We start from the raw sequence: 13,299 nt of genomic DNA, 5'->3' as shown, positions 1-13,299 counted from the left end.
AGAGATAGGCAGGTAGGTCAAAAAGGGCTTTGAGAGAAAAAAAACATTTTATCATTTAGCCCTTTTTGTTAGCTCATTAAGTCCTTTTGAATGAGGCCATGAAATTATAGAAGATGCAAATCTGTTATCCATAATTTGCAGTTGTCGACATGCAAGACCCTGCGTGTATTAATAAATCAGTTTTCCAAATGCCAAGCAGCATTTTTTTGGCTCATAAATAGCAGTGGTGGCCTGTATGACCCAAATAATTTGTTTCCTCAAGTGGAAAGTCCTTAGATGCAGCCAGGCAAGTTTAGAAAAGAGAAAGGCTGAAATACAGAGAGAAGCAAGAGGGAAATGGCCAGATTGAAATTGGAACCTATTTGGCTCCCACACTGTCTTCCATGATTGGGATCGGGACAAATGAGGGGAGAATAAAAATTAGAAAGACAGAGTTTTTGACAAAGGGGACTTCATGGAGAGTCTGTACACAGATCATTTGGGGCTTCTGTTTTGTTTTAAAAAAACATCACCCACAACAACCAGCCTGATCCCTCAAAATGCTCCCAGCAGCTGGCTCCTGGAGATAAGCAGAGGTATTTCACAGTCTAATACTAATCACATTTGGGCATTTTCAAGTCAGATTGGAACACACATTTCTTTTTTCATAGTGTTTATTTTTAAGTTCAAAGCAAGAACTTGTTATATATGTGAAAGATCCCCCTGAATCTAAAATACAAAACAGAGGGAGAGAGAAGGGAGAACGCAGCACCAGGTGGGGATGAGAATTTGAAAGAAGACTTGTCCCTCTTTCCAACAGAACTCCATCATTAACATTGGAATTCTTATACAAATCCAGACTGCCCCAGATGATACCCACATGAGGGTAGAGGCTACTACCAAGGTACCAGCCCTCTGGGGAGGAATGGAGTTTAAAGACCAACAATGATGTCCGGGCACGGTGGCTCACACCTGTAATCCCAGCACTTTGGGAGGCCGAGGCAGGCAGATCACCTGAGGTCAGGAGTTGGAGACCAGCCTGGCCAACATGGTGAAACCCCATCTCTATTAAATATACAAAAATTAGCCGGGCGTGGTGGCAGCCACCTATAATCCCAGCTACTCAGGAGGCTGAGGCAGGAGAATTGCTTGAACCTGGGAGGTGAGGTTGCAGTGAGCTGAGATTATGCCATTATACTCCAGCCTAGAGGACAAGAGCAAGACTTTGTCTAAAAAAAAAAAAAAAATGAAAAAAACAGCAATGTCCCAGGATGTTCTAGGGTGTCACCACGAGGAGGACCCAAGGGAAAGAAGACATATTCTGAGTCATGATGAGCATCTTTATTCCTTCGCCAACCCCTCAGTCCACCCCCAAAGCAAACTCCCTCTTCAATGAGCAATCATAATTCCACATACTTTGTGCATCATTTCCTTGGGCCATTATTGGAAAAGAAACTGTAGTCTATACCAGTTAGACTCAGTTACTGATTAACTTCCTTTTCTTGAAACAATTTCTTTCCAATCTTGTCTACTTTATAGATCTCACATGTTTTCCTTCAAGTATATTAAACTGGGTATGAGTCAATGACTTTAGACTGAAAACAAACTCACATCCTTACATTAGGTCAACATGCAGCTAACCAACAGTGGGTCATCTTTAACCCCACTCTCTCTTACTCTTCCAGCTTTTCCTTCCAAACTGCCCCCCTAATCTTCATGCCCCAATCCCAAGCCCACAGGAAATCAGTGGGTGAAAAAAGTCCTCATTTTTTAATCCCATTCACTGCAACACAGACATAACTTCATGCATCTATGCCTTTGTCTCTGCTTTTCTCTTCTGCCTAGAATTCTTTCATCTCTACCACTGTGTGTTGAACTGCCAGTTCAACTGTGCCAACTCTCATCTTTCCAGGGAAAATTCTCCTAAAATTAGTATAAAGAAAAGTTTCCCTCTCCATTGTGGTCTCTTATGGTCCTCAAGATACTACAATTGTGATCCTCAGTAAATAATCAAATAATTATGAGTCAATTCAGTGTTCATTCCTACTAGACTGTGAGTACAACAGGAAAAAATATTATTTCATGGACATCGCTATATCCATAATCTCTAGAACTATACCTGGCATGCAGTGGATACATAATAGAATACAGGGTGGATGAATGGGAAGATTCACAGTCTGCATAGATGGAGCTAGAGGAAGATTAGTGTACCAGTTTCTCTTGTTGCTGTATAATAGAGTCTGACTCCATTTCTTGCTGTTTGACTATTGACATTATTTAAGCCTCACTCCACCTTATTCCTTTACTACCCCACACCTTGGCAAGCTGCTAAGAAAGCCTGGGTGCTCAATCCTTTGGAGCCAATGGGACGATCAAACCATACACGGGAACCTTCACTCCATCCCCATCACCTAACTACCATAATACTTGCAAGCCAGTCTCCCTTCTCTGCTTTTTCAAGCCATTTCTGGACCTGCTTGGGAGCCACACTGAAAGACTTATTATGTAAGTAACAAACCTTTTAATACCCTGTTGGCACATGTATATAGTGAGGGCATCATCACCAGGCTTGACATATGAACCAAATTTTGAGTAGGGGTCCACCCTGTCTCTGAGGAGAAGCTGTAACTTGCTATAGCAGCAAAAACCCACAAATTTAGTCACTCAAAACAAGACCAATGTGTTATCTTACAGTTCTGTAGGTTCAAAGTTCAACATAGGTTTCACCAGTCTAAAACCAAGGCATCAGCAAGTCTGCATCCCTTTCTGGAAGTTCTAGAGAAAAAAACCAATTTCCATGCTTTCTCCAGCTTCTAGAGGCTCCTTGAATTTTTTGGATTTCAGTCCCTTTCTGCATCTTCAAAGCCAGCAAAGTTGCATTTCTCTAACCCTGCTTCCATTATCACTTCTCTCTCTCTCTCGACCTGACCACAGTCAGAGAGGGTTAGATTAGGCCCACCTGAATAATCCAGGATACCCTTTCTATCTCAAGGCCTGTACCCTTACCTTCATCAATCATATTTGCAAAATTTATTTTGCCAGATAACATGAAATATTCATATTTTCTGAGGATTAAGGCACAAATATCTTTGAGTGGGTGGGGCCATTATTCTGCCCAACACAGTAAGCAAAAAAACAAACAAACAAACAAAAAACAGTTGTCAGTCCTTTGCTCTAGCTATGAGGTTAGTCTTTACAGAACAGCAACGAAATTGGAATTGGGCAAGTCAAGGTAAACAACAACAAAAACTCATGATCTATAGCATAACGGAGTTGGGAAAGGAAGGGAAGGGAAGGGGAGGGGAGGGGAAGGGAGGGGAGAGAAAGGGAGGGGAGGGGAGGGGAGGGAAGGGAAGAGAAGGAAAGGGAAGGGAAGATTGCTGATTTTTTGAGTAAGGATAATAGCTCACCCTCCACCACTTCTTCCTTTGACAAACAAGTACCATGAGAAAGATGGCAGAAGCAGTACTGTAAATCCTCACTTGATGTTGTTGATAGGTTCTTGGAAACTACAACCTAAGCAAAATGACAAATAACAAAACAATATTTTTTTTCTCATCAACTTGATAACAAAGTAAAAACCTTGAAGGAAATGATGTTATTCAAGGACATGCTGTATGTTGCTTTGCTTCAAATCAGTTTCCAAGAATGTATTGAGGATGCTGAGTGAGGCTACTGTACTTGCAGCAGACCTGGGCCACTTCCTTCAGGTGCACCCTGGTGAACCCAGCCAAACAGCCTGCACAGTCTATTCAAACACCTACCCTGTGGCAAGTGCAGGGATAGGCAGTGTGAAAAAAATAAAGATATTTCATCTTTTTTCCCGGGTCCCTGGCACACAGCTCCTAAAACCCTCGTCTTTTCTATGCTAAAGAAAGGCAAAAGTGGCCCGGCATACTTGCTCACACCTGTAATCCCAGTGCTTTGGGAGGCCAAGGCAGGTGGATCACCTGAGGTCAGGAGTTTGAGACCAGCCTGGCCAACATGGTGAAACCCCGTCTCTACTAAAAATACAAAAAAAAAAAAAAAAAAAAAAAAAATTAGCCTGGCGTGGTGGCACACACCTGTAGTCCCTGCTACTCAGGAGGCTGAGGCAGGAGAATTGCTTGAACCTGGGAGGCGGAGGTTTCAGTGAGCCGAGATCACGCCACTGCACTCCAGCCTGGGTGACAGAGTGAGACTCTGTTTCAGAAAAAGAAAAAAATGCAAAAGCAAGTGTCATTTGTATTCTTATGAGAGATCTAGTAGCTTAGGGCTCCAAGATAGCTTTAGGATGGGGGTTGGTGGCCAGAAAGACTCTGGTGTGATTACAGGGTTGAAACTTTCAGTCCTATCCTCTGATCGCCATTGGCTGGAGACTGAGTCAATCTTCAATGGTTAATGATTTAATCAATCATGCCTACATAATGAGCCTTCCATAAAAACCCCTAAACTAAGGGGTTTCGGAGAGTTTTTACATGGTGACACACTGAGGTGTTGAGAGGGTGGCACACCAAGAAAGGGCATAGAAGCTCCATGCCCCATCCCCATACCTTGCCCTAAGCATCAAGAGATGGAAAACCAATGTGTCTGTTGTACCCTGAGTAAAGCTCTTTCCTGAGTTCTGAGGGACATTCTAGCAAATTATGGAACATGAGAACTGGGTTGTGGGAGCAGTCTGTTTATAGCCTGTTGGTCAGAAGTACAGGTAGAAACCTGGAATTTGCAATTGGTGTCTGAACTTGGGGTAGTTTTGTGGGATTGAGTCTTGACCTGTGGGGTCTCTGCCAACTCCAGGTAGCTGTGGCATAATTGAATTGTAGGACACGTAGCTGGTGTCAGGAAAACCAGAGAATGGGTTTGGAGGTAGAAGAAAAATCCCACACATTTGGCATCGGAAGTATTATAAGTAAAACAGCTCAGAGGCAGGTAGATTAGAAGCCAAAAAACCTAGGTTTGACTCTCTTGTTGAGGGCAGCAGGAGGCAGACAAATGCCTAAGCAAACAGGGTCAGGTCCCTGGTGAAATTCCACCTTCAAGCCAAAAACAGCCTGGACTGCTGGTTCCAGATGAAATCTGTGACCCTGAGTGAGAACTTCTGTTCCTGTTTGTCTGCCCTTTCTTGATTGGCTCTTTCTGAATAATGCCTTTTAAACAATCAAATATTATCCTTTTTAATACTACCTATGGTCTGCCCCTCACCCATCCTGTGCCTATAAAAATCCCCAGACTCAGCCACACTGAGACAACCCGACCTTTCCATCCCCTCTCTGCTGAGAGCAGTTTCATTGCTCAATAAAATTCTCCCACCTCAACACCCTTCAATTGTCAGCATGACCTCATTCTTCTTGGATGTGGGACAAGAGCTCAGGATGCACCAAACATGGGCACCCAGAAAGACTGTGACACTGGCCCTCTACCCTTGCTGGTGGAGGGCAGCCACCCCACATGATGGAAGAAACATCAGGGCCAAGCCAGTCCTGCAGCCATCTATTGGGCTGCAGACAGTGGAACTAAAAGAGCTAATTAGCACACTGTAATACTCCCTCTGGGGCTTCAGGATTGCAGGCACCCCTGCCTGCACGCAACTGTGGTCCCCTCAGGGCAACATGCCTGGTGTGGCCTCAGGCCCCACACAGAGTTTGCTCCTGTGTCAGGGCTTGCAGCGGCCAGCTGAACCCCACACTTGCTCACTCACAAACTCCCTTCCTCCAGGAGCTGAGTGTGCAGTCACACGACCGCAGGAACTGTGGGCCAAAGTGCAAGCCAGATGCAGCCCAGAGAGCTAAATAGACTGGGTGCCCCCTGCTGCAAGCCTAGCAAAGGGTCTAAGACAAATCCTGTGTCATAGTCTATCATTCATTAGTTGTATGCCCTTTGGCAAATCATCTAGATTCTCTTTGCCTCAGTTGCCCCATCTGTAATATGGGCATAATATCCCCTCTTACATTTTTTAAATATAATAGAAGTTTTAGAGTGTAAAGAGTTACTTCACAAATGTAAGTCATTGCCATTATAATAAGTCAGAACAGGCCAGGCGCGGTGGCTCAAGCCTGTAATCCCAGCACTTTGGGAGGCCGAGGCGGGTGGATCACGAGGTCAGGATATCGAGACCATCCTGGCTAACATGGTGAAACCCCGTCTTTACTAAAAATACAAAAAACTAGCCGGGCGAGGTGGCGGGCGCCTGTAGTCCCAGCTACTCGGAGGCTGAGGCAGGAGAATGGCGTGAACCTGGGAGGTGGAGCTTGCAGTGAGCCGAGATCGCGCCACTGCACTCCAGCCTGGGTGACACAGCGCGAGACTCCGTCTCAAAAAAAAAAAAAAAAAAATAAGTCAGAACACTATGATGGAATAGAGAACCCTGAACCAGATACAAGAAACCAATCCTGCCAATTATTAATCGGGTAATCTTGAGCAAAGCAACTGAGTTCTCTCTGTTCAGCATTCTCCACATCCAAGTGGGGGATTACATTACATTATTTCTTTTAGTCCCTTTTTGCTCTAAAATTTTCGTTTTCAGCACTGAATCATTATTTTCAGCATATGCAGTTGCCCATCTAAAGTGCTGGTTCTTGATCTTGTGGCCTGAATACATTTTATGACCCCTTATTTTTAGCTCTGGGATCTTTTTGATGTTTGACTCAGCAGAAGTACATGTTAGCAGGAGTTGCTTTATCCCAGGCCTGGTTGCCTGATTGAAAGAACATATTAAGCATGTGCCTAATTCTGTAGCCGCCATTTTATTACATTGAATGCTTGTGCTCAGCAAAGCAGCCATTGTCATTCTCAAAGAATATGTCTAGAGAACTTCAGCATACTATGTATGCAAAAGAGGGGAGCTAGACTGGGCATGGTGGCTCACACCTGTAATCCCAGCACTTTGCGAGTCCAAGGCAGGTGGATCACCCAAGGTCAGGAGTTCGAGACCAGCCTGACCAACATGGCAAAACACTGTCTCTACTAAAAATACAAAAAATTAGCAGAGTGTATTGGTGGATGCCTGTAATCCCAGCTATGTGGGAGGCTGAAGCAGGAGAATCACTTGAACCAGGAGGCAGAGTTTGCAGTGAGCCGAGATCGTACCATTGCACTCCAGTCTGGGCAACAGAGCAAGACTCCATCTCAAAAAAAAAAAAGAAAGAAAGAAAGAAAGGAAAAGAAAATTAAAACAGGAGGGGGAGCTAGGATTTGAATTCTGCCCCTACTGATACTACTGAGGAGTTATGTGATCTTGGACTTCCCTAAAATTCTGAGTCTCATCTGAAGAGTATATGGAATAATATTACCTCTCCCACTTTTCCTCATCTCATTTAATTTTTCGGCAGTACTGCATGGAGTTTATAAATTTATACATGCTGTAAAGATGAAGGAGAGACAGAGAGGGATGTGGAGAAAGAGGGAGAAGAAAATAGAAGATCAACTTCTACTGTTTCCAGCTATAGCTTTCTGATTCATGGTTCCAGCTCATTTGATGGGTACAATTCCATTATTTAGGGTTTCCAGTATGTTATCTACAAACATAATGAACCTAAAATCTGCCTTCAAACATGCCATAAATAAAAATGTCCTATATGACAGGGCCCTGTGGTTCAGCAATAAGGTAATCTCTCCGATTGATGCTAATCTTTGTTCTTCATATTTGGAACCCAGGTGTTCAATGGCATGCAATTCTTTCTCATTGTATTATCACCAACCTATAATTTTCTAATTTATCTGCATGGGGAGACTTTGTGTGCATAGCTTAGAAACCTTACTCAAATTCAATGAAGTAGTTAGGCAAGATGTTGGTTAATATACACTAGGATTCCAGTACTTCCTTGATAGAACTAGCCTAGTAGTCCCATTAAAGGAATGGGTCCAGTCGGGAACACACTCATAACTAATACATGGCCATTTTTATTTGTAAGGGCTCAAAAAGCCATCAAATGCCCTGCTCAGTGGCCCTCATCAAAGGCCAAAGGAGAGAGTCTCAGGTTAAAGGACTGGTCCAGCCTCATTAGACAATAATTGTTCTCTAGCCCACGGGAATGGTTACTTTTTGAGGCATCCCCTTTTGAAAATCTGTTCACTTGCTCCTCTCCAGTCTTCTACTTTCCCTGCATTTCCCCCAACCCCTCAATGTGCCCTAGGAGTTGTTCCATTACAAACACCTCTAGGAATTTTAGAAAAACAGGAAGAAGTTTCAGATGACCAGGACAGAATCAATCTTAAGCTCTTACTGGACCCACACGCAAGAATTTCCGTATAGAAAACAAGGATTAAAACTAGTTAACTCTTTTCCCCAAGAGAGGGGAAGACGGCGATGGAAGTTTTAAGAAATTTATCTGATATTTATTTGGTACAAAATGCTTTTCACAGATGTAAACATTAATTAAATTAATATGCTAATTCTCCAACTCTCCATTTCCCTTCATTTGAATCTTCTCAAGATGCCTTCTGTCTCAGGCAAGGAGACAGAACTGCCAGCAGCTTGGCACCTGAGAAGTCTAGCTCCTAGGACAGCTCTGGGTGCGGTTGGCTTCTTGGTGATGTTAACCAGAGTTGGCTGCTGGGATCTTCGAGGATCAAAAGGAATTTTTTAAAATTGTACATGAGCCCAGAAGAAAGCCCATAAAATCACTTCCTTGTGTCTGTGGGTTCCACCCATTAATAGCCTGCCAAACCCACATACCTGAAAGGAAGCAGAATACAGAGAGAAAGAAGGAGAAGCTGACTCTGGAGGAAAAATGAATTAATACCCAAATTCTGAATTCATTCCTGTGTACACCATTTGCATATGCTTTTAGGGAGAGAGTTAAATAATAATCTTCTATGCTCCCAGCTAATATTACTCATCCATGTTGTAAGAAACTTGCTGCTCAGAGAGGGTCTGGGAGAAGAAAAATGGGAAGAGAAATAGGACTGAGCAAATGTGAAGGAAGTTAATTCATTTTTTTGCTTTTGCTAAAGGCAGTAAATTCCTTCAGTTTCTCATTTGGTCCCCAGTCTTTTTCCAGAAAAGACTATATTTTTGGGCTTTATTTTTGTTTTGTCCCAGTAAATATCATGACTATGAATATTAACAAGGCATAGCTGCTTCCCTTCTCTACTCTGCTGACCTCATTAAACTCTCCAAGATAAGCTCTAATTTGTAGCTGGGCTACATCAAATAAAATTCAGTCACAAAATCCACTTATTTTCCACACAACTTCACTGTGGAAGAACGGCTGTTTATTGGCAGACTAAGCGACCCGCTCCCACACGTCTCTGTGTCTTTGCATAACCGTTCCCACCACCAGTATGCCCTTTCTTGACCAGAAAATTCTTGCCAATCTCTCATGACACCAGAACTCTGGGGAGGCCAGTCCTAACTCCACCGTCTCTATAGCCCCATGTCCCCACCCTCAAACAAGCCCTCAAGCCCCCTGCCTTCCTGAACCAGCACTTCTCTCTCTATGTTTTCATCATCTTTATATGTTCTGGAATAATATTCCTCACACTCCTGGTTTTCTCAGTTATGAAAACTCAAAGGCAAAATCCACACTTTATCCATCTTATTTTTATTAACATCAGCCAATGATGGTTGAATGAATGGATGAACTTCCATCAGAAAAAGCTCAGTCCCATCCTTCATCTCATTACAAACTCTAAACCTCATTCTTTGCTTTCAATGAGGCCAGACAGCCCAAGCATAAAGGACAAGAAAGGACATAATAAAAGGACAGCACCATAATCTATGCACATAAGTAGCTCTATGAGTGGTTTATACATGAAGCCTCAATGCGGTTATCTTCCACTGCCTGTTTCTGTATCTGTTCCTGCCTCCTTCAACACATAAGTAACACCATATCCACAATGAAGATAGCTAGAATTGAGGCATAATAAATGAGAGCCTCTAGACATGCTCAACAAATGTCTGTTGAATGAATTAACTGAATGAGGGAAGGAGTGAATAAAAGCAATGTTATCTAGAGCAAGTACGCAAGATACTGGGGTAATTTCCTGCAATTGTCTCTATGATATATATGCTGAATGGGGCACAAATGCTTAATAAATGTTCGTCGTCATCATCATCATCATCAACAGTGCCTGGTATTTGCATTTAGAAATGACTCTATTACCATTAAAGTCTAGATGTCCACAATTACCATTATTATTTAATGTTCTGGGAGTTCCAGCCAATGCAATCAGACAAGCAATAATAGCAGCTGTATGTGCCAGCTACTTGGTTATGTGCTTTATAGACAATATTTCATTTAATCCTCCTAAGATCTCCCTAAAGTAGGTATTATTATGCTTCTTTGAGGAAACTGACCCTCAGAGATTGGATGAATTGCAGAAGGTTCAAGTTAATAGGTGGTACGGTTGAAATTTAGCCCAGGTCTGTCTGTCTCAAACACCTATTTTTTTTTTAGCACTATACTATATTGGTCCATAAGAAAAAGAAGTAAAAATTCTAAGTACTGACAAACATTTCTTGCAAATAATATGATTATCTCTTTGCAAAGCCCAAGATATCCAACCTAAAAATGATTATAGCTAATACAAATATACAAAGCTATTAAAGTTAATTATATAAAATAAATACTCAACATTTATACCTAGCCTGTATATTCTTTTTTTTTTTTTTTTTTTTTTTGAGACTGAGTCTCGCTCTCTTGCCCAGGTTAGAGTGCAGTGGCGCAATCTCGGCTCACTGCAAGCTCTGCCTCCCGGGTTCACGCCATTCTCCTGCCTCAGCCTCCCGAGTAGCTGGGACTACAGGTGCCTGCCGCCACACCTGGCTAATTTTTTGTATTTTTAGTATTTTTCACCGTGTTAGCCAGCATGATCTCGATCTCCTGACCTTGTGGTCTGCCCACCTTGGCCTCCCAAAGTGCTGGGATTACAGGCATGAGCCACCGCGCCCGGCCACCTTGCCTATATATTCTTAATAATATGTTCAGAAATATAATGGAGGGCTGGGCATAGTGGCTCATGCCTGTAATCTTAACACTTTGGGAGGCTGAGGCAGGGGGATCTTTTGAACCCAGGACTTTGAAACTAGCCTGGGCATCATGGTCTGTCTGTACAAAAAAGTTCAAAAATTAGCTGGGAGTGGTGGTTCCTGTAGTTCCAGCTACTTGGGGGGCTGAGGTGGGGGGACCGCTTGAGCCTGGGAGGTCAAGGCTGCAGTGAACTGTGTTCATGTCAATGTACTCCATCCCATGGTGACAGAGCAAGATCCTATCTCAAAATAAAACAAAGAAATACAATGACATTTTAAAATCTCATTTATAAAAGCAATTTTTAAATGTTTTATATCATATCATGTGCCTCCATCCAGGGATTTTCCTATCTATTATGGCCTAATTCCCCACTACTCCCCAGAAGCCAAGGCCAAGTATGTCTTTTTTTTTTTTTTTTATCCAGGCAGTGTCTTGCTCTGTCACCCAGACAGAGGTGCAATCACAGTTCACTGCAGCTTCCACCTCCTGGACTCACGTGATGCTCCCTCCCATCTCTACCTCCGGAGTAGCTGAGATCACAGGTGTGCACTACCATGCCCAGCTAATTTTCCTTTTTTTTTTTTTTTTTTAGAGCTGGAGTTTCGCTGTGTTGTCCAGGCTAGCCTTGAACTCCTGGGCTCAGGCAATCCACCTGCCTCGGCCTTCCAAAGTGCTGAGATAACAGGCTGAGCCACCGAGCTCAGTACCAACTATGTCCTGATGAAACTTTATTCAAGTTTTTGGCAAAGTGGGAGTGAAATTCATAAGTAATATTCAGGGCCTAGATGATGGAAAAAAACTAAAAAAATTTTACTGAGAGATATAAAAAATGATAATAAGCAAAAAAGAATACCATATTTCTGATGGGGAAATTTAGTACTGATAGAAACCAATTTTTTACAAATTTAATTTTACATTTAACAATGCCAGTGAAACCTCTGACAGGACCATTTTCTAAAACTTTACCAAATAATTTTAACATTCCTATGGAAGGAGATGCACACTATAAAAGCCAAACATATTTTGGAAAAGAAGAGTTACAGAAAGGACTTGCCACACCAATATTAACATGTGACACATAGTACAAATAATTAAAGCAATATGTTACTTGTGCCAAATTAGAAAAACAGTAATGAACCAGAACAGGAAGTATAAAAGCATGCCCATATATATATATACACATATGTATTTCATATGTGTGTGTGTGTGTGTAGTATTCTATAAGGGTGAAATTTAAAATCAGTAGAAAAAGAATAAATCATTCAACAAATTTTAAAAGTAAATGTAAATAAACACTGAACTCACACCACGCCCTAAATAAATTCCAGATGTATGAGATGTTTTAGGTGTTAAAAAAGTAAACGATAAAACAGTAAATATTTATGTGTAATTTTTAGCAGGATAGAGCTAAAGTATTTTATCAAAAGCAGAAATCTAAAAGGAAAACACTGTGAAATTCAACTAAATATGATTTTATTATATTCGTAAGTTTAAAAGTGAAAAGCAAATTATAAACACAAAAAGTTTTTGTATGTTATGTGGTAAAACTTGACCCCTCCATATATAAAGATCTTGTACGAATCGAGGCCAGATGTGGTGGCTCACACCTGTAATCCCAGCACTTTGGGAGGCCAAGGTGGCAGATCACTTCAGGTCAGGAGTTCAAGTCCAGCCTGGCCAACTTGGTGAAAATCCGTCTCTACTAAAAATACAACATTAGCCAGGGGTGGTGACACGTGGTTGTAATTCCAGCTACTCGGGAGACTGAGGCAGGAGAATCGCTTGAACCCAGGAGGCAGAGGTTGCAGTGAGCCAAGATCGCACCACTGCACTCCAGCCTGGGTGACAGAGCAAGATCCTGTCTCAAAAAAAAAAAAAAAAAAATTGTGTATGACTCCATTAGAAAGGGATACACATTTCAGTTAAAAACTCAGCAAAAGCAAGTCACAAAATAAATACAAGTGGATATAAATCCTACTGGAAATCCAAGATTTCCAAAGCAAAACATCTTTGGGACAATGCTGCTTCAAGTGTCAAAATGGCAACAAATTTCTCAATTGTTGTCTAGATTAGGATAAGAAGCACTTCCATATCGTATTTTGAGGGGTGTAAATCTATTCAATCTTTCTGGAAAGCAGTTTTGTAGTAGGAATGAAAAATGTGTAAAAACTGCAATCTGCTCTAGTAGTAATAGTAAAGAAGTAATCACACATGCAAATAAACATTGAGTCAGGAGAATTGCTTGAACACGAGAGGTGGAGGTTGCGGTGAGCTGAGATCAAGCCATTGCACTCCAGCCTGGGGAAGAAGTGTGAAACTCCATCTCAAAAAAAAAAAAAAAAAAGAAACAAAGGTTTGTGGAATCATTGTT

Source organism: Papio anubis, chromosome 17 (assembly GCF_008728515.1).
Source record: "Papio anubis isolate 15944 chromosome 17, Panubis1.0, whole genome shotgun sequence".
NCBI lineage: Eukaryota > Metazoa > Chordata > Mammalia > Primates > Cercopithecidae > Papio > Papio anubis.
Note: the sequence above shows the minus strand (reverse complement) of the source record.